This window comes from Dipteris shenzhenensis, chromosome 3 (genome assembly GCF_047967505.1).
Source record: "Dipteris shenzhenensis isolate YYH24624 ecotype China chromosome 3, Dip_SZ_1.0, whole genome shotgun sequence".
In the NCBI taxonomy this organism is placed as follows: domain Eukaryota; kingdom Viridiplantae; phylum Streptophyta; class Polypodiopsida; order Gleicheniales; family Dipteridaceae; genus Dipteris; species Dipteris shenzhenensis.
The window spans coordinates 24,877,809-24,903,596 of record NC_141598.1 but is presented as its reverse complement, the minus strand read 5'-3'; the positions used below and the strand labels follow the sequence as shown (position 1 = coordinate 24,903,596).

Genomic DNA, 25,788 nt, shown 5'->3' with positions numbered 1-25,788 from the left:
CTAAGTTGATGCAGCTTACTGCTGTTTGGCATAGGCTAGGCAAACGGCTAGTAGCTTGTCTACAAATCTTGTCTCAGCATAGTTCGTTTGCATTACAAGAGCATGTGCATGGCATGCTACCCACAGGACTGCCTTCTATGCGCAGCAAGGTGCTGCACATTAGCAGCCCATATAGCTGGTTCCCATGTCCTCAATTTGGGGGCTCATATGTGGGGCAGTGGCCAATGAGCCCTCACAATGACCCATTGTGGGCCCACACACCGAATTATAAGAGATGCTCCTGTAAACAAGTTCAACGATGTCCAAGTGGCCTGCGTTGAAATAGAAAGAAGAAAAAAAGGAGGAGGATAAGGTGGAGATCACATGCCCACAACCAATCACAAAAAACCTCAAGAAAAAAAAAACCGATTTTAAGCTTTCTCAAGACAAACCGGTCACTATACCCTACCAGGCCAAAAAGCTCTCTGGATCTTGTGGAAGGCTTTCTTGAATTCAGGTTTTAATCATCCGCAACTCCTGCACTTCTAGGTCACAGTTTGTATTGTCCATGATCCAACCTGAATCACAGGTACAACACAGCTTGACCACACACCTGCGCCCAAGGGCTAAACCCACTGGGCCCAGATGACTTCCTCTTCTGAGTTATACCTGGCTGACCTACTGCTTCTGGCCAGCCAGGTCCAGTCTATAAGATTCATGTGCCACCCTTTCAGCCCCATCCTTTGACTACTCTGCTCACATGGCCCGGAGCCCATGATGCTGCCCCCACGACTGCCTTCTATTCACAGCAACATGCTGCAGATCAGCAGCCTGTATGGCTGCCCTTTCTGGTCTCATATCTGCGCACGTGGTATCTCCAACGTTTGCCACTTGGCAGCCCTATGTACCCTTGCTTGTTGCAGGTGTCTTGCTCCCATGCAGTATCTCAATACCCCCTCTTATGGATCCATTCTGGGCCCACACTGACAAAATCTTTTTAGGTCCACAGGTTTGGCTTTTGTCCTCGACATTGTAAACCTTCATACACAGCTTGTCCCGCAGATACATTGCTCACAACTTCTTAAGTATGAGTGGATTGTCTTCTGCCTTGTTGTGAGCGCTATCACAAAACTGTAATACCTCAGGAAGCGTATTAAACAACATGAGGGCCTCGTATCAAAGTTCTTCTCTAAGCTCAACGTGTTGTTCTGTGATGATCTTAAGGACTCCTCCGTGGTCTCATTTCCCCCATCTTCAGTGAGCATAAAAGCTTTAGCATGCTGCTTGATGGTCTTGTATCAATCCATCAAGATTGTACAAGGCTTGTGCATGCTTGAGGTCATTTGAACCAATGGGATGGCATTGTCCTTTGTGGTGATTGATAATCTGTATTTTTGCTCCACTCCTCAACCTCTGCTAGATTTGCCTTTTTCTGGGTCCTTGCTGTTAGAAGGCAGTATTCCACATATAAGCCCCCATATTAGGACAAAGGAATGTGAAATAGGTTAGATTTATAGGGTAAAGGATGGCAGCACATACTTAGAAACAGGGGATGTGTGTCTACATCTAGGGCTGTTTTATGATAGCAAGTTATTGGGAGGAGTAGAGCCTATTTTTTGGAGGTGGTTGGGCTCTAGATGTGGCTAACTAAGAGGCCATCATGGTGACTGGTTTGGCCAGTTGGCCCACTACCAGGGTTAGTCGGCTGTTCCAGTCAGTTTAGTCTGGGGGCGGAACTGCCTCCCCTTGGCTATAAATGTTGGCCTTTGGGCCTTGGCACTCCTCATTGCATCCCTCTGTCTACCAAGGCATGCAAGGGCAAAGGACTACCAGCCTTCCCTTGGCTGTCGACTTTGCCAGCACTTGGCTGGATGTTTGGAGCACTCCCTTGTGCTGTTTTAGTCCATCCTTGTGGAGCTATTATATGAGATCTTTGCTGCCCTCTTTACTGTTCTATTCCAGATTGAGTTTACCTCTTGTGCATTCATGAGTGAAAGAAGAAAGAAAGAAAGTCTGTTAATGTCCACGGGAGACAAACAGGTCTATGGGATAGTAAAAAACCCAGCTAATACATCGATTCAAGTAGGGTACAAGGCAGCGTGTATAAAGCGACTCTGAATGATTATATATATAAGATACCTACATTGTAGTCTGAAAATGAAGACAATAATTGGCCATACATCAGTTAAAGAATTTCTGTCTTTTGGTTTGGATCTAGACTCCTTGGTGAGGGCCACACCCTCAAGATATACTGCCGATTTTCCGTCCTTCCCAGCAGCGTTGACCTTGGCCAATTCTGTTGCCTTCTGGTTCAGTTTGAGCTCCTGTAAGCTCTTAGGCGATCCATTTCTTAGTCCCTTTCAGCTTGTGATATTGGCGAGGAAGCTTGATTCGTATATCTCGTTTGCTAAATCTAATTACAGCATGTCCTCCAGAGTCATGAATATTAATTGTGGAGTCTGTCCATCTTTGTCCTCTTCCGGCCATTCAATGCTAGGGGTGGCTGCTTTGATGTGTGTTAGAGTCTCCTTGTATGAATCCTCATTAGAGTCTCCTTGTATGAATCCTCATTATTGAACCAGCCTTCAGGGAGGTCTCTTATCCTAATCTTCAGTGCATTGCTGTGTTTAGCTTCGTGCTCATTAATCTCGGCTTGAATGTCAGTTTTATTTGCTTTTTTATCTACTTCTATAATCAGTATGTTCTTGATTTGCTGCACTGTCGTGTGAACCAGATCCTTGACGGTAGAGAGTCATTGTGAGAGATTGAAGAGAGTTGTCAAGATCCTTTCATTGCTCTTGTACTGCAAGGGTATCCTAGAGCATGTTGCCCTGCTTTTTGACACTTGCACCCATTGGCATGCTCACAACTACCTTGTTCATTGGCTTTTTGTGGTGAAATTTCACAACGTCCAAGAAACCAGCAATGTCTTCACTTAGATCTTTCATAGGAACTTAAAACATAGGTACCTGGAATGGAACATTCTTCTGAACGCCTTGAGAATGAGAACGGGCATCACCAATGGTGGAGTTGAGGTCTAAAGCACATATATGAAATAATGATGATGGGTTGCCAAATGACATACAAAAGAAAGGCAACTAGGAAACACCATGAAAAGGCAAGCAGTTAGCTTCAAGTTGGACACAAGAAAGAACTCCTTGGTTACTATAAAGCTGAAGGTTGGTATGTAGTGTTTAATCTTTGTGGAATGGCCAAGGGGACGTCCCCTAGATGTTTCCTGGCCATTCCCATATGCCTCGGGTTCCTTAGGTGTTCTCTATAGTCATCTTGAGTAGATGGATTTATCTAGATATATTTTATCACCCTATTAGCGGACATGGAGATTTCACGTTGTGAATTTTTTGTCCATGTTGCAGCTTGCTGAAATGGCGATAAGTTCTTTCTCTCTTAAGTGGTGCATTGCCCTATAAACTAGTTTTCTTAGCATTTAATTCTTAGAATTGCTCGTGAAATTATATAGTCTTCACAAGCAATTGTAGAATATTGTTGATTAGCCTTCTCCTTTAGTGCTAGCCTTTGTCAAGGCTGGGTCTGTCCTTCACCTCCGAAGTATTGACAAGAACTTAGTACGAAGACCTTGGTGTGAATGGATGCTCAAGTATGTGTGGATGTGTGGATATGTATGTACATGTAAAAGCATATGTTCATAATATGATCTACACCCACTGTTGGGTGTTGATGACTTCGGTGGGATGTCATAGTAGATAGTCCTTGATATGCATGGAGTTTTTGGTCTCAACCTTGTGTGTAACATGCAACGGTGAATGATCGTGTAATGCGCATCAAGACCTTCTTTAAACCTTTATGAGGCGTATGCGTATGCACCATAAAAGATAGAGAGAGAGTGTAGGGTTTAGAGAGAGAATGTAGACGCGACACCATAGTGCGTCCCTGTACCCACTGAGGGCCCCCCTCCCCAACTCGGAAGGAATTTGCTTTATATCTTGGGGAACTGCAAAAGAATACAACTGACACTCCTTCAGAGAGCTTGATAGACAACTTTGAGAATGACCCTTTGATACCATTGGCTGACCCACAAATGCCTGAGAAGCAACCCAAATCTCGACCAAGACCACGCTGCCCACACGGAAGATGTGGACCATTGTGCAAGGCTATTGAAGAGGCTTGTGCTGTCCCTAGGCATGCAGCGGACCTGCGTGAGTGTGAGAGATGAAGGGAGGACACAAAGCTGAGAGTAATGGAAGCTAATAGAGAGCTGAGATATGAACTGAGAGATGAGTGATAAGAGCTGTGAGTGAGCTGAGAAAACTGTAAAAGAAACTGTAAAACGAACTGCTGAAACAGGAACCCCAAACCTCAACTCTGAGCTGAGCTATGGTGTTGTGTAAATGGATCACCCTTAGGGACTGCTGAATGTTTGCTGTTTTGCAAAGGCTGAGGACTGCACCGGGCTGGAGGAAATGGAGGCTAACTGCTGGGGGCTGGATGAGAAATGATGGCAGCAGCCTCCCCTTTATATAGGGGGATGTAGGGCTGATAGGGAATGAGCCAACCAGCCTGAAACAAGCCGACCAGCCAGTCGGCTGGTTCTGTCTGGTTGGGCTCTTTTCCCTAGCCCTAGCTCCCTAGGGAGGGGCACAGGGCAGCCTATACAGGCAGCCCTTCCCCCAGCCCATTCTCTGTGATGGGAGGTCATTGTCTCTGCCCCGAGGGGGCCCTTTTGGGCTCCTATCCTAGGCTGAGACCTAAACCTACCTAGAACTCTAAGACGGAAACACTAACCTACTGTTCTCAAGTGGGTACTAGTGAACAAGGACTGACTTTCTGACTTGACCTAAGGCTGAGAGATTGGCCTACGTAGCTCGTGTTTGAGTGTCCTTGGACAAGGGTTCACAATGGGGTCACGGCTTACGACAAAATATCCTATCATAGGAACTATTTGCACTTTGTCGATGAAACCAGTTGTCACCTTGCACCCAAGTGCAGGGGTGCATGTGACATCGTGAGTATGTGCTATGCGATTGAAACTGCATTATGTGTTGTGTTTTTAGAGGATGAGTTTGGGCATGTTCCTTGATTAATCTAGATGCATGTTCTCACCGTATTAGCAGAGATGCAAATTTCATCTTGTGTAAGTTTTTGTCCATGTAGTGGCTTGTTGATATTGTGATAAGTTATCTTATGTAGTGCAATGCCCTATCAGTCAGATTGTCTAAGCATTTTTTGCTTAGAATTGCTCATTTGTGAGAGATTGAACGAAATCATGTAGTCTTCACAAGCAGTTGTATCTTGAATGAATAGATTGTGGACTAGTTTATGATTAGCCTTCTCCTTTAGTGCTAGCCTTTGTCATGGGATGAGTCCGTCCGTCCACCTCCAGAGTGTTGACGAAAACTCAGTACTAAGATCTTTGTATAAATGGATCCTCAAGTATGTGTGGGTGGTGGATATGTATGTTTGAGAGCATATGCTTATACTATGGTCTACACCCACCATTGCCATAGTAGCTAGTCCCTACTATGCGTAATGGAGTTTATGTATTTCAACTTGTGAGTGCCTATAATGAGCTTGCAATTGCACACTGTTGTGTTTTTAGAGGATGAGTTTGGGAGTTCCTCAATTCATCTAGATATATGTTCTTGCCGTATTAGTAGATGTGTAAGTGTATGTGTGGATGTGTGAATTAATATGTGTACTATGGTCTACACCTACCATTGGGCAATGATGGCGTTGGTGGGGATGTCATAACGGCTAGTCCGTGCTATGCATGATGGAGTTTATGGTTTTCAGCCTTGTGATTGACGGTCATGAGAATGAAACTGCACTATGTGTTGTGTTTGTAGAGGATAAATTGGGGCATGTTTTGGAATCTTTCGAAACCTAGTAGTAGCTTATGCTTGGGTACTGATGACAAAATAAGTGTAGCTTTTGTTTTTTAGTTTTTATTTTTCTCATTCACTCATAATTTTTTCTAAAGTCACTTATAAACTCCCTTCTTTACTTTGTCCTTTCGCTTCTTTAAAACTTTAATTATGTAAGATTGAATATATTCTAGTCTTATGAAGGTATATGTTTTCGGATTCATCTAGATATGTATAAATTAAAGTTTAGTTTTATTGTTGACCTTGCTAATGCTTGTGGAAGTCAATGTACCCACCTATGAAGCCCCATATGAGGACATTGGGGGCATGTGACTGTGAGGGGGAAGGGATATGGGGCAGGTCTGGAGCAGCAGTACAGGCTGCCTGAGGTGCAGCAGTAGCAGGGAAAACGACCCACTGGCAGAGCGCATATATAGGCGTGCCAAGGGGTGTTGGCCAGCCAACCAGGCTAGTTGACCCAATCTGTGTGAACTGACCAGCAGGGCGGCCAGATCAGAGGGGCAGCCAGCCCCTATATAAACCCCCCCATTCCCCTATTCAGTCATCAACTACTGAAGCCTTTTGGCAGCGTGGAGAAGGAATTTCTGAGATGTACAGTAGTAGGGAGTTCTCAGCTTTTGGGCTAGCCTTTGCTGGTTGGTTTGTGGTCACCTTTGAGCTTGTCTTGCCCACTTTTTGGTGGAAGAATATATTTGAGGCCGAGGGAGACCGAGCACAGCGACATGTCATGGACTTTAATGCATTTGAGTCTGTTGGAGATATCATAGTCAAAGAGTGTGGTGATGTGATGTGTTAGTGTGTAGTACTAGGTGATCTAGTACTAGTCTATGTGAGTGAGTCTTGTGTGAGTGCCACGTGTCATCATGGGACTTATCCCATATGCACTAGGTGCTAGAGTGTGTGTGAGTAGCCTATATAAAGGCTTGTACTTCATTTGTCATGATACACTTGATGAATGAATGAGAGCCTTTCATTATGTCTTCATTTGAGCATTATTTCCTCACACCCTAACTCTCTCTCTCTCTCTCTCTCTCTCTCTCTCCCTTCACCATGTTTCTAATAGAGTCAGCTCTAGGACATTGCGGTGTGGAGGAGGAAGTGCTAGTTGACATGAGGGCAGTGTGGATCAATGGGGAGAGACCACCCGATGCTTCCAAGCAAGGGAGGCAGAGACCACGTACGACATGGAGAGTGGCCAGAGCACACCAGATCGAGGTTGCGGCCATTTCAGTTCTCCTTAGAGGAGACCGCCATAGACAAGGCGTCACTCCTGACAAAGCCCATTGGATACAAAGGTCAAGGAGACCATGTCCTCTGCCACAGCGAGAGACAAGTCAATAGACACAGATCTGGGATCTATTTGCAGCCCACCAGAGAGCCACCACGACACCGGGTTTTAGATTTTGAGCTCTCAGTCTTTCAATCTTTCAGTTTCTTAGTTTGTTTTTGAGTTAGCTGAGTATAGTACTCAGCAAGGGCCCTAGCCTTCCCTTTGCTTCAGCCCACAAAGGCTTGTATGGGTTTCTTCTTTTGATGTAGTTTGTCCCATAGGCCCATGAGGCCTTTCGAGGACGTTAATCTCTCTCTCTCTCTCTCATGTGCCATCTATTCTCTCTCTCTCTCTCTCTCTCTCATGTGCCCTCTATTCTCTATTCTCTAAGTGAGGTCTTCATCAGTGAGTTGTATCATAGAGTGAAGTGGATAGAGCTGTTCCTATTTTGCTGAGGTTGATTGATTCTACCTTGTGGTTTCTAAGATGGTATCACAGCCAACACTGCAGCTCTAGTTTCCACTCTGAAGGAAGGAGTCACTCCATTCCAAGGCGACCCTGATTCAAGTAAGATGTGTGGTGAATCATTTGGTTGCTATAAAAAGTTTGCTGGTCCTTTTCTCAGTGATTTTCAGAAGCTATGTTTGCAAAGAAGGGTTATGGTGGAGATGGTTCCGGAGAAGGCTCCGGTCGGTGGTGGTGGTTTTGGAGGATCAGAGGGCCTCTTAGATCGGAAATGTGGAGGGACTAACTTTCCTATCGGTCATTTGTCTTTTGTATTCAATTTTACACTGAATTAATCTCTCTTTATCCCTCTTCCCCTTACTTCTTTTCTCTCTCTTCCTCTCCCTCTACCCCTTTCCCTCCTCTCTCTCTCTCTCTCTCTCTCTCTCTCTCTCTCTCTCTCCCATCTTTCCTCTCCCCTCTCCTCTTCCCCCATTTCTGCCATCTCTGGCCCCTTCACCAATTCAGCCCTTGCCTCCTTCATTACATTGGTATCAGAGCATGGTTCTGTTGGCACTTGCTTTCCACCCTTATCCACATTGGTAGCTTCAAGAAGATAGTTCCGGAGCTCATTGTTGTACATGGAAAACCAAGGGTCGTGAGACCGAGCCTGCAAATAGGCGTCAAACATATTTGACACTTGAATAAGCTATGTGACGAAGGTGCCCGACGTTCTCCTGTTCGATTAGTCACTCTACTATTCATTTGACAATCTTCTACAATAGCCTTCCGAGCGTGCAAACAGGCATCAACGTATTTGATGTGTGGAACAAGCCTTCCGTACTGCCATTTGCTAGCCCTTGGTGGTTGTCTCTCTTGATGTCCTATTGTCCTTCTGTAGCCCCTGATGACCAATGCCGACACCAACACCAACAGGGATGGTGGAAGGTATGTGAATGCCATGCCCAAAGTGAGTGGCAGAAACCGTGGAACTAAATGATCACCAAATGAGCAATCGTCGAACTAGGCACACGCTTGCCAATAGAGCCAAGACTCTCCAAGCATCGAGGCCATAGCCACATCCATGCCAGTCGCCTCACGCCCTGCGCCACCCTTGCGTCGCCTTTGCAGACGCACTCCACACGGTGCCACCCGCCTACAAAAATAAAATCCTTGCATCGCCTTGCAGACGAGTCCCTTGCCTTGTCGCCTTCCGTCTCTCTACTGCCTGCCTCTCTGCCATCCACCGCCGTTCTCTCCGTTGCCCTTGCCATTCTCTTTGCCGCGCTGCCATCGCCCGTCACACGTGCAACAAAAAAAACCCTTAGTCTCCATTTCCTAGGTTCAATTAGCTAGGGCTAGGGTGGTTGGTTAGTTACTTGGGTTAGGTTAGTTAGGTCTAGTTAGCTAGGTTAGGTTTAGTTAGTTGGGGGCTAGGTTAGATTAGGTGTTAATTAGGGTGAGGTTGGCCTAAGTCACTGTCCTAGTAGTCCCAATAGTCTTAGGGTAGTGCCCATTTCATTGCCTGCATTCGATCTCTCCCGGACAGCCACCAGGCCACCCAAGTGTGCTCGACGGGATACATTGCATGATAGTGATGAGGCTGCTCAGCATGAGCAATTGCCTTCCACAGTGGGTGCATCCTTGGTGGTTCAGAGATCCCTACAACTCAGCCTCTCTCTCCTGCATCTTGCAAAGCGCAGGTAGCGCAAACACAATTTGTGGATACCCTTGCTTCTATGCTCCAGGGTGCTTTCCGCTAGATGAGATAGGACTTCAGCCAGCAGCTTACCACGCTATGCAGGATACAGCTCTTGTCGAGATGGGACGGCAGCTCGAGCAACAGATTGGTCAGGCTATGCAGGACAGGGGTAAGGAGCCCACACCCTAGCAAGGGGACCACTCAAATAGTCAGGATGTTTTGTTTGCTCCACACAGGAGTTTTATGGCAGATGCCCGCCGTGCCTATGGGCATGAGTCTTCTAGACCGTTGCTTGTACCCCACCATGGGGATTATTTAGATTTGGATGATGCATTCTCTGTGCCGCAGAGCACCTTCTTGCAGGATGTGAGGCCATCTTTTGGCTCTCAGTTTTTTGGATCCATGCAGGCTAAGCTGTCTCTTTTGGGCTGACCCGTTGGTATGCATCCAGTTAGTGCTCCTTTCACTGCACCAACGAGTATGCCTAGAGCTGGTTTTATTTTTATGGCAGCCCACGCCCCTATGGGAGAGGTCAGTCCTCTTCTCAGCCCTTTGGCATGCCATCATTCTAGAGAGATGCATTTGGCAGAGAGACCCAGCCAAGGGTTCATGCACCTATCGCTCCGCATGTGAGCACATAGAGCCAAACGCAGCCAAGGCATCAGATGGCAGCAACTACTACGCAATAGAGGGTTAGTGGTGGGCAGCATGCCACTTTTGATGAGATGTTGGCAGATTCCTTGCATTCATATAAGGCCCTACTTGAGGCCATCAAACTTGAGATGTCCTTCTCCGATCATGTGAACCTCAAGCGTGATGATGCCCACACTTCTGGAGCTTACACACACAGGAATTATGCAGCCAAGGATATCAAGGACAAACTCACAGTGCATAAGTTCAAAGGGGACACTCGCACACCTAATGAGCTAGAGGAGTGGCTTACGAAGCTGGAAGATTATTTCCTCTTCTACCCAAAGTAGGATGAGGACCGCATAATCTTTGCAGGTATGCACATGTAGGACTATGCACATACTTGGTGGTGTTGTATGAGGGACTTGCCTTAGAGGCCAGCCACATGGAAGGAGTTCAAGGAGTTGATCATCACCACATTTGTATCCCCGCTCATACTAGAGCAATATCAGGCTGAATTGCTCATACTGGAGCAATATCAGGCTGAATTCTATGCATTATCGCAGAATGGTACTGTCCAAGAGTATTTGCAAGGCTTTTGGAGACTTTCCTTGTTGTACAAGACGTATTTTAGAGAGGGAAGTTGCTGCATTTCATCGATTGAGTCCTTCTCTCGCTGCAGATGTGAAGGCACATAACCCTCAAACAATTGAGCGTGCAGTCCAATCGGCAGAGGTGTTTGAACTTAAATATGCTAGTAAATATAAGATGACAGTGGGCAGCGCATATGGGAATGCAAATGAGTCTGAAGAGAAGCCTAAGGTGACTGATTGGCATGATAGGAAATCAGCAGCAGCACCTTTCCGAGGGTTCCCATTGTTACAGGTAGCAAGATCAAGATGCCTTATGCTAAGCCATACCAGTCATTTGATGCTAAGCCAAGAGCTAAGCCAAGTCTGGAAATGAAAAATCAAAATTTAAACAACACACCAGGGCTATTATCACAGGACGTGGAAGAAGTTCTAGATACCGCAGCCACACGAAGGGGGCTGGTTTCCTCTTTGATCTCGGTGGTGCTATTGAACATAATATGCATGGTATACAATCCAATGACACTTAGCCCACATGTGGCATGCGACGCTGTTGGCCTACAGTGTTCATGTGGAGCATCAGGTTGCTATGCCTTTCATGCGCGAGAGGATGCGAATGGAAATGCTCCTGTGGACGAGGAGGAGATCTATTGGGATGTGCAGCAAACAATTTATGCTATCTCTTTTCATGGCTTGATGGGTGCTAAAAGTGCTGAAACTATTAGATTGAAAGGGAAACTTAATGGCAGGCCTGTTCACATGCTTGTGGGACAGCGGTAGCACTCAGAGTTTCATCAATTCTAAGACCTTACAGAAGGTGGGACTGATTGCTACTGAGATTGATCATGGGCTGAGAGTAGAGGTGGAAAATGGAGAGCATTTGATTAGTAAATTTTGTTGCCAAAATGCGCTCTTTGAGGATTATGAATTTGTTGGGGATCTCTTGGCACTGGACATGGGCCCAATAGATGCTGTCTTGGGCTGCGATTGGCTAAAATCTTTGGGTAAAATCAGCATAGATTTAAATGCCCTATCACTCAGCTTTGTCCACAAGGGTAGAACTATAGCATTGCATGGCATTGCCACTCCTAAATTGCAGTTCATTTCAACAAGGCGGTTGGCCAGAGAGCTCAGGAAGGAGCATGCCCTCTGTGCATTGAACGTGTTAGTATCTCAGGGGGATAGCATTCCTTGTGTTGAGGATTATGATATGCAGAAGTTGGTCTCGGCATTTGTTGATGTATTTGCTGATATGCCATCCCAATTGCCTCCCAAGAGGGATGTGGATCATGCCATTGTTGTAGAGCCTGGCAGTAAGCCCATTAACAAAGCCCCATACTGTCTCTCTAGGGTTGAGCGGGAGGAAGTGGCAGTACAGGTGCGGGAATTGCTTGAGAAGAGCTTCATCTCTCATAGCACTTCTCCTTTTGCCTCCCCAATGCTTCTGGTGAAGAAGAAAGTGTACATTGGTGTCAGGAGAGAGCAACTTTGAGGTCAATAAGGATATTGGAATAAATGATGCAAGGAAGGAGATGGAGATAACTAAACACATGAGAACATGCCACCAAAAATGGGGACAACTAGATGGATCGTACCGCATGTGCATTGATAAAGAGGATCTAAATAAGGCACCTATCAAGAGTAGGTTTCCAATCTCCAAGATAGATGACATGTTGGATGAACGCAAGGGTGCTCAGCTTAGATTTGAGGTCTGGTTACCATCAAATTAGGGTGAGAGAAGCAGATGAGCACAAGATGGCCTTCCGCATAGAACGGGGCTTGTTTGAATTCAAGGTGATGCCTTTTGGATTGACTAATGTACCGGTCACCTTCTAGGCTCTGATGAACGAGATATTGCAGCCACTTCTTTTCAGGTGCGTGCTGGTTTTCTTTGATGATATCCTCATTTACAGCAAGGATAGACATGAGCACATTGAGCATGTGAAGCAAGTGCTAGAAATTTTGAGGATGCATCAACTTTATGCAAAAGCCAGCAAATGCACTTTTATGGCAAAGGAGGTTGAGTACCTGGGGCATATTGTGAGTAGATGTGGCATTCGGGTGGATCCCACAAAGGTGAAATGCATCAAAGATTGGCCACAGCCACAAAATTCCACCCGATTGAGAGGATTTTTAGTCTTGCTTCCTTTTACAGGCACTTTATTCGCAAATTTGCCAAGAGGGCAGCTCCTCTTACTGATCTCTTGAAGAAGGATTCTTTTCGGTGGGGAAATGAAGCACAACGCAGCTTTGAAGACCTGAAATTTGCTCTCACTCATGCACATGTCTTGGTATGCCCTGATTTTTCACGTCCTTTCATTGTGGAGGAAGATGCCAGTGGCAAAGGATTGGGGGCTGGTTCTGAGGCAAGAACATGGGGTAATAGCCTTTGAGAGCAGGAAGTTTGATGTCAAAGAACTCAATTGCCATGTTTATGATCAGGAGATGTTGGCTATCTTGCATGCTTTCAAAAAATGGCACCACTATCTGTACGGGAGTAAAACTAAGGTAAAAACAGATCATAGGACACTCAAATTCTTCCTCACCCAACCCAATTTGTCCTACAAGCAAAAGAGGTGGTTGGCTGCAGTCCAATCCTATGATTTTGACATTGAGTACAGAAAAGGGAAAGAAAATGTGGTTGCAGATGCCTTGTCCAGGATGTGGGCTTGCGAATTGCTTGCTATCTCTACCATATATCAGGAGTGGATTTATGGCATTCAAGAAGAGTATATGCAGAATTCTAAGGCAGCTCCCATATTTTCAGATTTGCAGAAGCCTTCTAAGTCAGGGTTCTCCGGAATTCAAATTGCATAATAGGCTGTTGTGGTGCCAGGACAGAATGTATTTAGTGCCAAACTCAAAATATAGACAGCTGGTTTTGCAAGAAATGCACTCCTCTCTCATGGTTGGACATACGGGTGTCACTAAAACATACAAAAGAATCAAGCATAGATTTACGTGGGAAGGCATGTGGAGAGATGTGGTTAAATATGTGGCTGAATGCTTGCCTTGCCAACAGAATAAAGTGGACAACAAGTTACCCGCAGGTCTCTTGCAGCCATTACCCATTCCAGAGGAGGGCAAGTGGACGCACATAGCAATGCATTTCATCACATGATTGCCTTCTACCGAGAGGGGATGGGAATGTAGGATACTCTATGGGCTATCCATAGGTACCGCTCATTCCTTGGTATGTGCATTGTAGGTCTAGTTATTAGACTTTAGGTTACATGGTACAGTTAGTACATGTACCTGTTATGACACCTAGTTGTGTTGGGACACCTATCTTAGGGTTTCATCATATTGGGTGTAGTCTTTGTACTTTTTAACACTTTTAGTTATTCTACTACAGCAGCATGTTTTGCTTCTTGCCTCCGTCTCCTTTGCTTCCGTTGTCCACTCCACCTAACAGTGGTATTAGAGCAGGCTTTGCCTTGGTTCCTGGTCTTCCCCCCCTTGCAAGCTTCCTGTGGATCTATCATTTGCTGGTTGTCTACTTCTGGAGCTGTTTTTCAGCAGGTCGCCAATCTTTTTGGCCATCTGGAGCACTCCCGTGGATTCTGTCGCAAGAGATTGCATCTACCTGCTGCATTGAGCTGGGCGACTGCACTTCAGGGCAGATTTGAGCTGGGCGACACTTCTCCTGGCTGTTCTTTCCCTGGGTGACCTGTTTTGTGGCTTCTCCTGGCTAGGGCGACCTCTTTTCAGGCAACCATTTGCTGTTTTTCACATTGGACAGCAACTTTCTCTCTTTCTGAGTGATTGGTTTGCTTCTTGGAGCTGGAATACACATTCAAATCTGAGATTTATTGCTGCAGCAACTGTATTTTGCTGAATTTAGTATATTTCCACTTGGATTTGTGCCTGAGACACTCAGATCTTGCACCAGAATCCTCCCTTTTGCTGGACGAATTGATTTTGGTGGCATCTAGAGTGATATTCAGTCACCATTTGCTGATTTTCAGTCACTATTGACTGCTACATACAGGCTGCGTGCTTGTCATTGACTTTTCTCAGCTTCTGTGCTGATATTTGGTCATTCTTTGGTGAACATTTGCTGTCTTTCTTCCATAGGCTCACCTGTGGACAGCAATACACTTTTGAGTTTGTGCTTTGAAAAAGCCTCGAGGCTTACGCATTCAGTCACTGATATTTGCAATTGAGAGCTTGAGGCTCCTGTTCTTTGCCTTTGTCATTCTTGGATTTGTGCATTTGCTTGCATAATGGCTGGTGGCAAAGATGATTTCTTTGGGGCCTTTAGTGCTGATGACATGCTTGATGGGGTTAACTACCCTATATGGTCATTCATGATGAAGCATGTTTTGGTGGCCAAGAATTTGTGGAACATAGTGAATGGCAATGAGCCTAGGCCTGTCAGGCAGGCTACACTTTCTTCTAGTGATGTTACATCCACTGGTTTTTTCCGTGATGCCTTTATACCTCCTTCTCAGGAGATGATACAGTGGGATGGCCGTGATGCTAAGGCACATGCATTGATTGCTCTGTCTATCAAGAAGAGTATTGTCCCTCATATCAGATCATGCACTATTGCTAAGGAGTCTTGGGATAAGCTTGCCTCTTTGTATCAGGTACGCAATGAAGGATACTCATATGAATGAGCGTGATAACATGGATGCATATCTTACAGCTATCCAAGATTTAAAGGAGCAATTGGCTAATATTGATGAGGACATCCCTGACTCACAGATTGTATTAGGCACATTGGATGGGTTGCCTGACTCTTACCAAAGTTTTGCCACTACCTTGAGGTTGGTTGCCATGGGCAAAGCCAAACTACTATTCCTTTGCTCAGTTGGTTGCACTTCTATTGTAGGAGGAGCAGAGCCGTGTGAATCGGAATGCTAGTATGCACTCAGATCAAACATTTGCAGCCAATGACAAGAATAAGGGGAAATTTCAGAAAGCTGACCCTAAAAATACAGCAAATAATCAGCCTTCTTCTTCATCCTCTCAAGGTGATCAGAAGAAGAAAAAGAGGTGCAATTATTGCAGGAAGCCAGGCCATGAAATTGCTGAATGTAGGAAGAGGATTGCTTCTGAAAAGAAGAAGAAAGACGCTGAACTTTCAGTCACAACTACCTCTGGCACTGATGCAAACACACATGAGCATGCTAATTTTGCCAGAGAGCAGTCTTGGGGCTTCATTGTCCAATGCCATTACAATCCTTCAGTGCATGATACAGGTTTAGATGCTTGTATGGCAGCTTCAGCTTCTACATGGTTCTTTGACAATGGTGCTTCCAAGCGCATTACTTCCTATAAAACTTTGTTTAATTCTCTTGCTGATGCCCCAAAGGGGGGTTCCATGATATGTGCCAACAATGCATCGCATTGGGCAGGTGGCTGTTACATCAGCTGTAGGCAATGTTGTCACTCTGGAGAATGTCTTGTATGTGCCAGGCATATGAAAAAATCTGATTTCTATTTCAGGCAGTCTATGACTTGAGTCATGCCGATGCTATTTTATTGACTGGTACTCTTCAGGGGGGCTTGTACAGGATGCATATAATAGATGCAGTGACAGTTCAGCTCATGATGCTTATGCAGTTGATGCAGATGTTTTGCCTGACACTTATTTGTGGCATGAGAGGTTTGGGCATCTCAACTTTAATGCCTTGGTAAGGTTGCCTACAATGGTTGAGGATATGCCACAGATGCAGATGCCTCATAAGCATGTTTGTGAAGCTTGCTTGCTTGGCAAGATGCACCTGGGGCATCACGCAAGCTGTTCCTGATTCACAGTGATGTGTGTGGTCCCATGCGGGCTGCTTCAGTTGGAGGCTTCTATTATTTTGTGACATTCATTGATGATTTTACGAGGTACACTTGGATCTTTGCATTGAAGTCCAATTCAGAGGTGTTTACTCGCTTCAAGCATTTCATTGCCTTGGCTGAAAATGATTCAAGCTTGAAGATTGCTCACATGAGATCAGACAGAGGTGGTGAATATATGTCAAAGGAATTTAATGATTACATGGCAGCCCGTGGTATTCATCATGAGTGTATAGTGCCTTACACTCCTCAGCAGAATGGAGTTGCTGAGAGAAAGAATAGGACCATTATGGAAATGGCCAGGTGTATGCTTAAGGGAAAGAATTTGCCCAATATGTTTTGGTTGGATGCAGTGATGTGTACCAATTATGTGCTCAACAGGAGCCCCACCAAAGCGTTGAAAGCAATCACACCCCATGAGGCTTGGAAAGGACACAAGCCAACCATTTCTCATATGCGTACTTTTGGGTGTTTGGCCTATGCACATGTTTCTTCACAGAGGCTGACAAAGCTGGATGGTAAGGCTATAAAATGTATATTTTTGGTATACAGTGCAGAGAGTAAGGGCTACAGGCTTTATGAGCCTTCCAACAAGAGGGTGATTGTCAGTAGAGATGTCATCTTTGATGAGACATCTTCCATGCCCTTGCGGGACTGCAAAATGCAGTCTACACTTGGTGTCTCAGATATTTTTGATAGTCTTGTGCCATTGCTTGGATCTGATGCCTCAGATGATGCACCACAGGGTTATGCTCCTCCACCTATTGCTCATTTACAGCCTGCTACACAGTCGGGACAGCCACATGTTTTGACACAGATCCGGTGCTACTGAGGACATTGTGGAAGAGGCAGTAGAGCAGGAATTGGCTGATATTAGACAGCCCAAAAGAGCACCTAAATGGCTCTTTGACACATGCTCCTTTGCAGGCCCGTATGAGAGCTGCAGCCAAAAGAGATTTGGCAAACTCGGTTGCTCATGCATTGATTGCTACAACATGTGATGAGGAGCTTGTTTGTCACAGAGATGCCTTCTCAAATGAATTGTGGATGATAGCCATGCAGGATGAATTGGACTCCTTTCATGCAAACAAAACATGGGAGTTATGTGACTTGCCACAAGGTGAAAAGAAAAGCTGATGGTTCAATTGACAGGTACAAAGCTTGTCTTGTGGCCAAAGGCTATGCTCAGAAAGAGGGCATTGATTATGAGGAGACCTTTGCTCCCACTTCACGCATCACCACCATTAGATGTGTTATTGCCCTGGCTGCCCACAATAATTGGGAGGTGCATCAGTTGGATATAAAGACAACATTTCTCAATGGTCTTTTGGCAGAGGAAGTTTATGTTGCTCAACCTCTAGGCTTTGAGGTTGAGGGGTGTGAACGCAAGGTACGCTGGCTTAAGAAAGCCTTATATGGATTGAAGGAGGCACCCAGGGCTTGGTATGACAGGATTCACACTCATTTGCTCAGCCTTGGCTTTCAAAATAGTCCTACAGAGGTGACTTTATATATCCACAAGAGGGGGGCAGATTTGCTGATTTTGATCCTCTATGTGGATGATATGATTCTCACTGGGTCACATCCCGAGAAAACTGCAGATTTCAAGCGGGAATTACAGCAGTCTTTTTCCACGACTGATCTTGGCCAGTTGCACTACTATTTGGGCATTCAATTTGCTCGATCTGAGGGGGGAATTGTGATGTCACAATTGAAGTATATTGGGCAGCTTCTACAAAGATTTCAAATGGAGGATTGTAAGCCTATCTCCACCCCATTAGAGACTGGTTTTCATTTCTCTGCTGAAGATGGCAGTGGTCCATGTGATGTTACCTCCTATCAGCATGCAGTTGGTTGTTTGCTTTATTTGTGCCATATTCAGCCGGACTTGCAGTATGTGGTTTCTCAGTTGAGCAGATACATGCATAATCCCACTCATTACCATTGGCATGCAGTGAAACGTGTCTTCAGGTACATCAAAGGCACGCAATACTTGGGCCTTCTCTACAAGGCTGATACTTCACTTATCATGCATGGGTTCACTGATAGTGATTGGGCTGGTTGCCAGGATACATGCAGATCCCATAGTGGCAATTGTTTTATGCTTGGTTCTTCATGCATCTCATGGTTTAGCAAGAAGCAGGCTACAGTTGCCACATCTAGTTGTGAAGCTGAGTACAAGGCAGCTTTCACAGCTACAGCCGAGTGTGTTTGGCTACGGAAATTACTTGCAGATCTTCTGGTTGGTTAGACAGTTCCTACCGTCAGCCATACTGACAGTCAGAGTGCTTTGGCTATAGCATGAAATCCGGTGTTTCATGCTCGCACAAAGCACATTGAGGTCCATTATCATTATGTCAGAGAGAGATGGTCAGATGGTGACATCAAGTTGTCTTATGTTCCCATTGAGGACAACTTGGTAGATCTATTCACTAAGGCTCTTCCGCGGCCTAAGTTTGAAGCTTTTCGACAAGCTTTACACTTGGTCCCTTTTGTTACATGATCTGCATTCTTTGCACAATCATAGGTTGCTATATCCACACTGGATGAATTTGTGTAACCATAACACTTAGTCTTTCAGGTTTCTTGAGACATTTCCAGGATACTTCAGCCCATTGTGTAATTAATTCTCTACATGGCTAGCTGTTAGAAACCAGGAGGTAGAATCACTCAACTTTACAGACAACGGAATAGGAACAGTTTTGGATGTTTACTCTATCATATAACTCACTGATGAAGACCTCACTCAGAGAATAGAGAATACACAGCACATGAGAGAGAGAGAGAGAGAGAGAGAGAGAGAGAGAGAGAGAGAGAACTATTCAGTTTACGATAGAGAGCCACTCGGTGTCATCCAGGCATTAAAGCATTGGAAGCCTTTCCTCTACGAAAGGACTTTCACGGTCAAGACAGATCACCAAGCCCTTAAGTGGCTTCAGACAATGCCTACTTCACAATGGAGTGATCGGTAGCAATGGTGGAGCCAGATATTCCAGCAGTTTGGGGGAACGATCGAGTACGTCTCCATGAGAAACCACCTCGTTGCCAATACTCTAGGCCAGAAAGGTTCAATCCATACCATGGAGAAGGCTACTGTGCTCGAAATCAAAGGAAAGCATCTTGATAGCATGAAGACACCGTATGCAGAGTTAGTAGAGTTTGGCACTCAGTTCCTGTTAGGCACGACACTTGCTCCAGGCCATTACTCATTAGAGGACAGTTGGCTTTTCTATAACAAAAGATTATGGGTACTCTAAGACAAATGGAATTGCTTCTCCATGATGCCTATGATGCCCTCACCTGTGGTCACAGAGGTATCAACGGTACTTTGAACCCAAAAGATCAACGCTTCCCACAAGAAAGCAACTGGCTTACTTATGCCCTTGCCAATACCCGACGGTCCTTCCCAAGACATAGGTATGGGCTTCGTGGGACCACTTCCAGCATCCGTAGGTATGCGTAACACTCAATGTCTTACTATTGTTTGTCGCTTTAGTAAATATCGTATGCTTATTTCCTGCAAACAGACGGCTTGTACTGAAGATATAGCTTGTTTGTTTATGCGAAGGCCATTTTTACGTGGGATTTCAATCTGACACCTTTGATGAGGTGTGACATGATCCTCAGGATTCAACGGTTCTGTGAGCATGTACCGACCCTTGATTGGCGGCAGGACACCTTCACTATTGTGGAAGGTTTACTTGAGCCCGCCATGATACATGGTGATCGGAGCATACCAGGGACTCTGTTAATATCTCATATTCAAGCAGGTCATGCTGTTCGCAAGGATGCCATGTGTGCACTTGTTAATGTAGAAAAATTTTGCATCATTGAGTCTTTCCAAGATATACTCAATGCGGGGCATAAGGAACTTGTTATTGACTATAATCCTGTTGAGTGCTCTGTAGTCTACACATAATCGTGCGGACTTATCCTTCTTTGTCACAAATCGAATGGGTGCAGCGAATGGCGAAGATGACGGTCTAATAAACTCTACGCGTAATAATTGAGACAACTGTTGCTCAAACTTCCTCTCCATAGACTTGGAAAGTCAATAAGGAAACTAACTTGGATGTGTGGAGTCTGGAAGTAGAATGATGCAATGGTCTTCCAGTCTGTTGGGAGGTAGCTGGGGTGGCAGATCATCCCGAAGCATGATGCCTTTAAACTCGTGGAGTAGATCCACCATGGCTTGCCCCATATGAGGAGCGGCTTGAACTGCAGTGATCTGGCACTGAACATAAACAATTGCACACATGGCACCCTTGCGGACAGCACGACCTGCTTGAATATGAGATATTAACGGAATCCTTGGTATGCTCCGATCACCACGTATCACGGCAAGCTGAGCCGTGAAGGTGTCTTGCCGCCAATCAAGCATCGGCACATGCTCATGGAACCATTGAATCCTGCGTAAAAATTGCCTTCTGAACTGAAATTGATGGCCTTATGCATAATGTATGTGCGCAAGCCAGGTGTGAACCTGTCCATTATAAGCTCATGAGGCACCAAGGTGCACCCACTTTCTTGGCAAGCTGAGGGAATATGGCATCTTCTGAACTCCCCCTATCGAACATCACAATAACTGATGCCCATTACCTGTGCCGTACGCCCAAATGAGCGCCTTCTTTTGATCTAAGAAGTCGCCCTCCTTCTTACCTTAAAAGACCACCGTGGGATTCGGGAACGGCGTTCAAAGCAAGAAAGGCATCATTCGTAGATGAGGATGGAGGCGGGGTTGGAAGAGCCAAGACATTGGCGACGGACGAAGTAGATGCTTTCACAGCCTTTTCGGCAAGCCACTTTGGACAATCCTTCTTGCCGTGCCCAATTATGTGGCGGCAACGAAAGCAACGATGTTCTTGGTGGTACCGCTTCTGCTCGTTGGGCTGTAGATAGCTCCCGTAATATGCACTTTAGCGTTCTCATCCGGAGTATCTTTGGCTTGGACTCCTCCTTTTGACCAAAAGCCTGATCGTCTTTCTTTTGATACTGGTTGTCCTTCTTCTTATCCTCCGCTGTGTTGTTTGACTATTGTAGGGCTTTGGAATCCTTCTGAACCTTCTTGGGCTTTCCCCCGTTCAACATCATCTCTTGATTCTGTGCGAGAGTCAACGCCCGCTCGTAATCTGGCGGGTCGAAGTTCCGGATGGTAAAACGGATGTTGGTGTCCAATCCTCGAATGAATTGCTTCATCTTGTCGCTCTCAAACCCGCCCAACTGCTGCTCCAACGTGATGACATTGTTACTGTACGTGAACACATGCAAACCATTTTGGGAGAGACGAGAAAACTCATCCTCCAGGTTAAGCATATACTGGGGCGGGAGAAAACGGTCTTTGAGGTCGGTAACAAATGTTACCCATACAAAATTCGTCTTAAAAGTGGTTGGGTTCGGATACTTACTAGTCTCCATTGTTGCCACCAGATAACCGCCTCACTGGTAGGATGAGGGGCTGCTAGGTGGACTTTGTCTTGCTTATCTTGAATCCGTGCTAAGAGAAAATGAGCTATGAACTGATGAATGAATTGAAGAATGGCTGAATGGTCACACTTACCATCATACAAAATTTGGAGTGGACCGAGTGAGTGGTGTACCTTTGTTGATAACGAAGGTGTGGTGATGATTGCTGCCACACTCAAACTTGCCTGCATAGTGGCTAACATCTGCTTGTGTAGGAGAAGCATCACCTCTCAATCTAGCTTTTGTTGCCTCTCTGCCTGGGTGAGCTCTACGCGTCGGAGTGCCTCATTCTTACATTCTTTACGCATCACTAAGCACAGTTTTTCAAAATATGTGGTTCCTCTTTCTTCTAGTAGCTTTTCTGCTCATTTTTCCTCCAGGCGTTGCTTTGTCTGGTCCAACTGTCTTCTGCTTCTAGTGGGTACCAGTGAACAAGAACTGATCTTCTGACTTGACCTAAGGCTGAGAGACTGACTTACGTAGCTTGTGCCTGACTGTCCCTAGACAAGGGCTCACAAAGGGGTCACAACATACGACAAAATCTCCTATTAGGAAACTATTACGCACTTGTCGATGTAGCCAGTGTGTCACATTGCACCCAAGTGCAAGGGTGCATTTGAATTGGGTGTTGGGAGTGAGCCTTGGTGTGCTAAGAATAATGCTTGGTTAATGAGAACAAAATAAGATTATATAGTTCTAACTCATAAGGCAGACATAACCTCCCAAACCAACAAGCTTTGAGTATATTCTAGTAAGTAGAAATATACACTAAACCCTCACATGCACATCAGGTAGTGCAACTCAAAACCTAACTACAGGTTTTAGTTGAGGTAAATAAGAGTTATCTACCTTGAATTAAAACACTAGCAAACCTAAAATATTGTATTTGATCTAGGCTTATTGTGTAATTAATTCTCTACATGGCTAGCTGTTAGAAATCAGGAGGTAGAATCACTCAACCTTAAACACAATGGCATAAGAACAGCTCTATCCACTTCACTCTATCATGCAACTCACTAATGAAGAGCTCGCTCAGAGAATAGAGAATACACAGCCCATGAGAGAGAGAGAGAGAGAGAGAGAGAGAGAGGGAGAGAGAGAGAGAGAGCTTAGATATATTCTTCCACCAAACAGTGGGTAAGGCAAGCTCAGAAGTGAGCCCAAAAGCTGAGAACTCTCTGCTGATGTAGATCTCAGAAACTCCTCCTCCACACTGCCAAACGGCTTCAGTAGTTGATGAGTGAATGGGGGATTTGGGGGGAGGGGGAATTTATATAGGGGCTGGCTGCCCCTCTGATCTGGCGGACCTGCTGGTCACAGATTGGGCCAACCAGCCTGGTTGGGTGCTGGCCGACCAGCCTGGTTGGCCGCTAGCCAACCCCCCTGGGCAGACCTATGTATAGGCCCTGACAGTGGGTCATTATCTGAGGTGTTCCATATACTCCCATGGCAACGCCTTCGTGAATACATCTGATAAGTAGTCAGTGGTTGGATGGTACAACAGCTCCACAACCCCGTCGATGATGAGCTCCCGTACGAAGTGGTAATGGACTTCGTTGTGCTTCGTCCGTGCATGGAACATGGGGTTTTTTGCGATGGCAATGCAACTATAGTGGCCGCACATAACCACCGATGCCTACTGCATCATCACGTACATATCCTCAAGGATCCACCTGAGCCACAACGTCTCACATGCTGCAGTGCAAGCAGCTCTGTAGGTCCGCGTCTGTAGAAGAAAGGACTGAGGGCTGTTTCTTGCTTAGCCATGAGATGGCCCCTAATGCAAGCACAGAATAGTAGCCCATAGTCAAGTCCAATCTGAATCACAGAAACCACCCAACTCCACTGCTGTGGTATAAGTATATGCAATTCCATAAGTGCAAGGTATCTTGCACTTATAGATCTCTGTTCCAATGACTCTCCTGTTGGCGGTGTTCCAATGATTCTCCTGTTGGCGGTCAACATCTCTTGATGTCACCTTAGTGAGTGAGGGCCTTGCTTGTGGATGTGCCTGCCCAATGTGAGGCTAGGTTAGGTTGAGAGAGGGCCTATGTTGTGGGTGTTTCTGCCCCCGGTGACGATAGTCTAGGGTAGGGCTGACAGTAGGGTTGCTTGGCTATCCGGGGCCTCTTGCTGGTCCGTAGGCTGCCACGCTGGCTAGGGAGGATCCCAGGAGGGGTGCGGATCTGTACGCCCCTATTCAGGGCTCGGTCTGGCCTGTTCGTATGCCACGGTGGCTGGCTTTGGAGGCACCCTTGATGGCCCAAGAGAGGGGGCGCTGTATGCCTCCCTTTGGGGCATTATACTCGACTGCCAGATCGGCTTACTAGGCCTCAGTAGATGGGTGGCTGGATAAGGTGGTCCAACCAGCTGGTCGGCTACTTGGCAGCCTCTACATGGCTGCGTGGCAGCCTCTCATATGGCGAGTCCCAGGGCAGGGGGGGTCGGCCCCATGGTGCAGTCTTGGTAGGCTCCTTGCCACTATTAGGTTGGCCCCTAGGCTAGGGGGTCAGTCCTCTTGTACTAGCAGACGACGACTGGAGGAGGGTGAGGGGCTATATATAGACCCCCCCTCAGTGCTTGTTTTGTAGAGCAGGGTTGTGGAGCAGTTCTTCCACACACCAGTAATCGCCTCAAAGAGCTGCTCTTCCAGCATTTGTTCAGCCACTCCTTGTGCAATGTTACCGGCTCATGTGCGCTGAACTTGGAGCCTATCTTGTGAGTTGCTGTTGAGCACGTGTATATAGAGGTTTTCCCCCAACAGGCTATGGCATTTTGGCCCGAGATCACTTGCAATCTCTCTTTGAGGATATACACAGATCTATGTACCCCACTCATTGAGGATCTCTATTGGGCAATTCCGAGTTTCTTCACATAGACTTTGTATCGAGAGCAGTAGAGCAGAGCAACTACCCAGGGAGAGGCGCATATGCACATTATGTGACATGCAAGAGGTTGAGACAGAGGAGCACTTCATCTTCAAGTGTCTTGTTTACTATGAGATCCGAGGGTGTTTCTACTGCCTCTTCAGAGATAGCTATGGGATTTTGGCCCGATTCCTCTCCTATTCAGACCAACGATGCTTGGCATGTTTCATTCATGAGGTTCTCAGACACCGTGAGAGGATACTTCGAGCACGGAGAGAGGAGCAGATTTCTTCCTTGGCTGATCCCGCTCAGAGCTCTTTTTTCAGCCAGATCACATGGACCCCCACGAGACAAGGCCTAGACATGACCGTGACCCGGTGCCAGTGACCCAACAGCTCAGACAGAGGGTTGACACACAGATCACACTTGGGGATATCCCCTCCTTGTTTAGAGTTGGAGCCTGATCGACAGGGGTCACAGTAGCCCTGGTTAGATGTAGAGCTATGACCAAGAGACATGCTAGGGCCGCACCTGTGAGTGGCCGACAACACTCTTTCATCGATTTCATGCCCCCATTGTCTCATCCACCCTGATGTCCTGATGATGATGATGAGATTGATATATAGTCGACCACCGACATGACTATGTTGTACATAGGACTTAGTATTACCATTCTGCATTTTTTGCATTTTGCATTGGTGTGGATGCTCGTTTAGTAGCTCTACCACCACAGCTCGTTTGTACCAGGTTTTTCACAGTCTCATAGACCCATCGGTCTTCCGAAGACTTTATTAAACTTTCTTTCTTTTTTTCTTTCTCCTTTCTTGTTTGGTGTGTGTGAGATTGGCTATCTCTCTCTTCACTCCTGTTCATTTCCGGTACTTCTCACATCTCCCTAGGTTGTGCAAAAATTTGACATAGCATCCCAATGGTATAGGAGATGTCCGGCCTTTGTGTTGGTTAGGTAAAGCAAGCTGCCTACCAACCTCCGATACTTGCTAGCATGCACCAGCTGAGATGAATCATGAGCACTCAGGTTTTGTGTGACCTCCATTAGTGTCATTGCCTCCTTGTAGTCCTCCATCACGATGATACTCCTCTTGCGAGATGACCTCAATCCCAAGGAAATAGTGGAGAGATTCCAAGTCCATCATCTTCAAACTCCTTCATCAGAAGCTTCCTG

General features: G+C 45.9%; 1 protein-coding gene across 2 annotated transcripts in view; it reads left to right on the top strand.

Moving 5' to 3' along the window:
• The window catches only part of LOC147903551 (pentatricopeptide repeat-containing protein At2g33680-like), a 35,738-nt gene that overhangs the window by 647 nt on the left and 9,303 nt on the right, over positions 1–25,788 (top strand). The window lies entirely within an intron of this gene.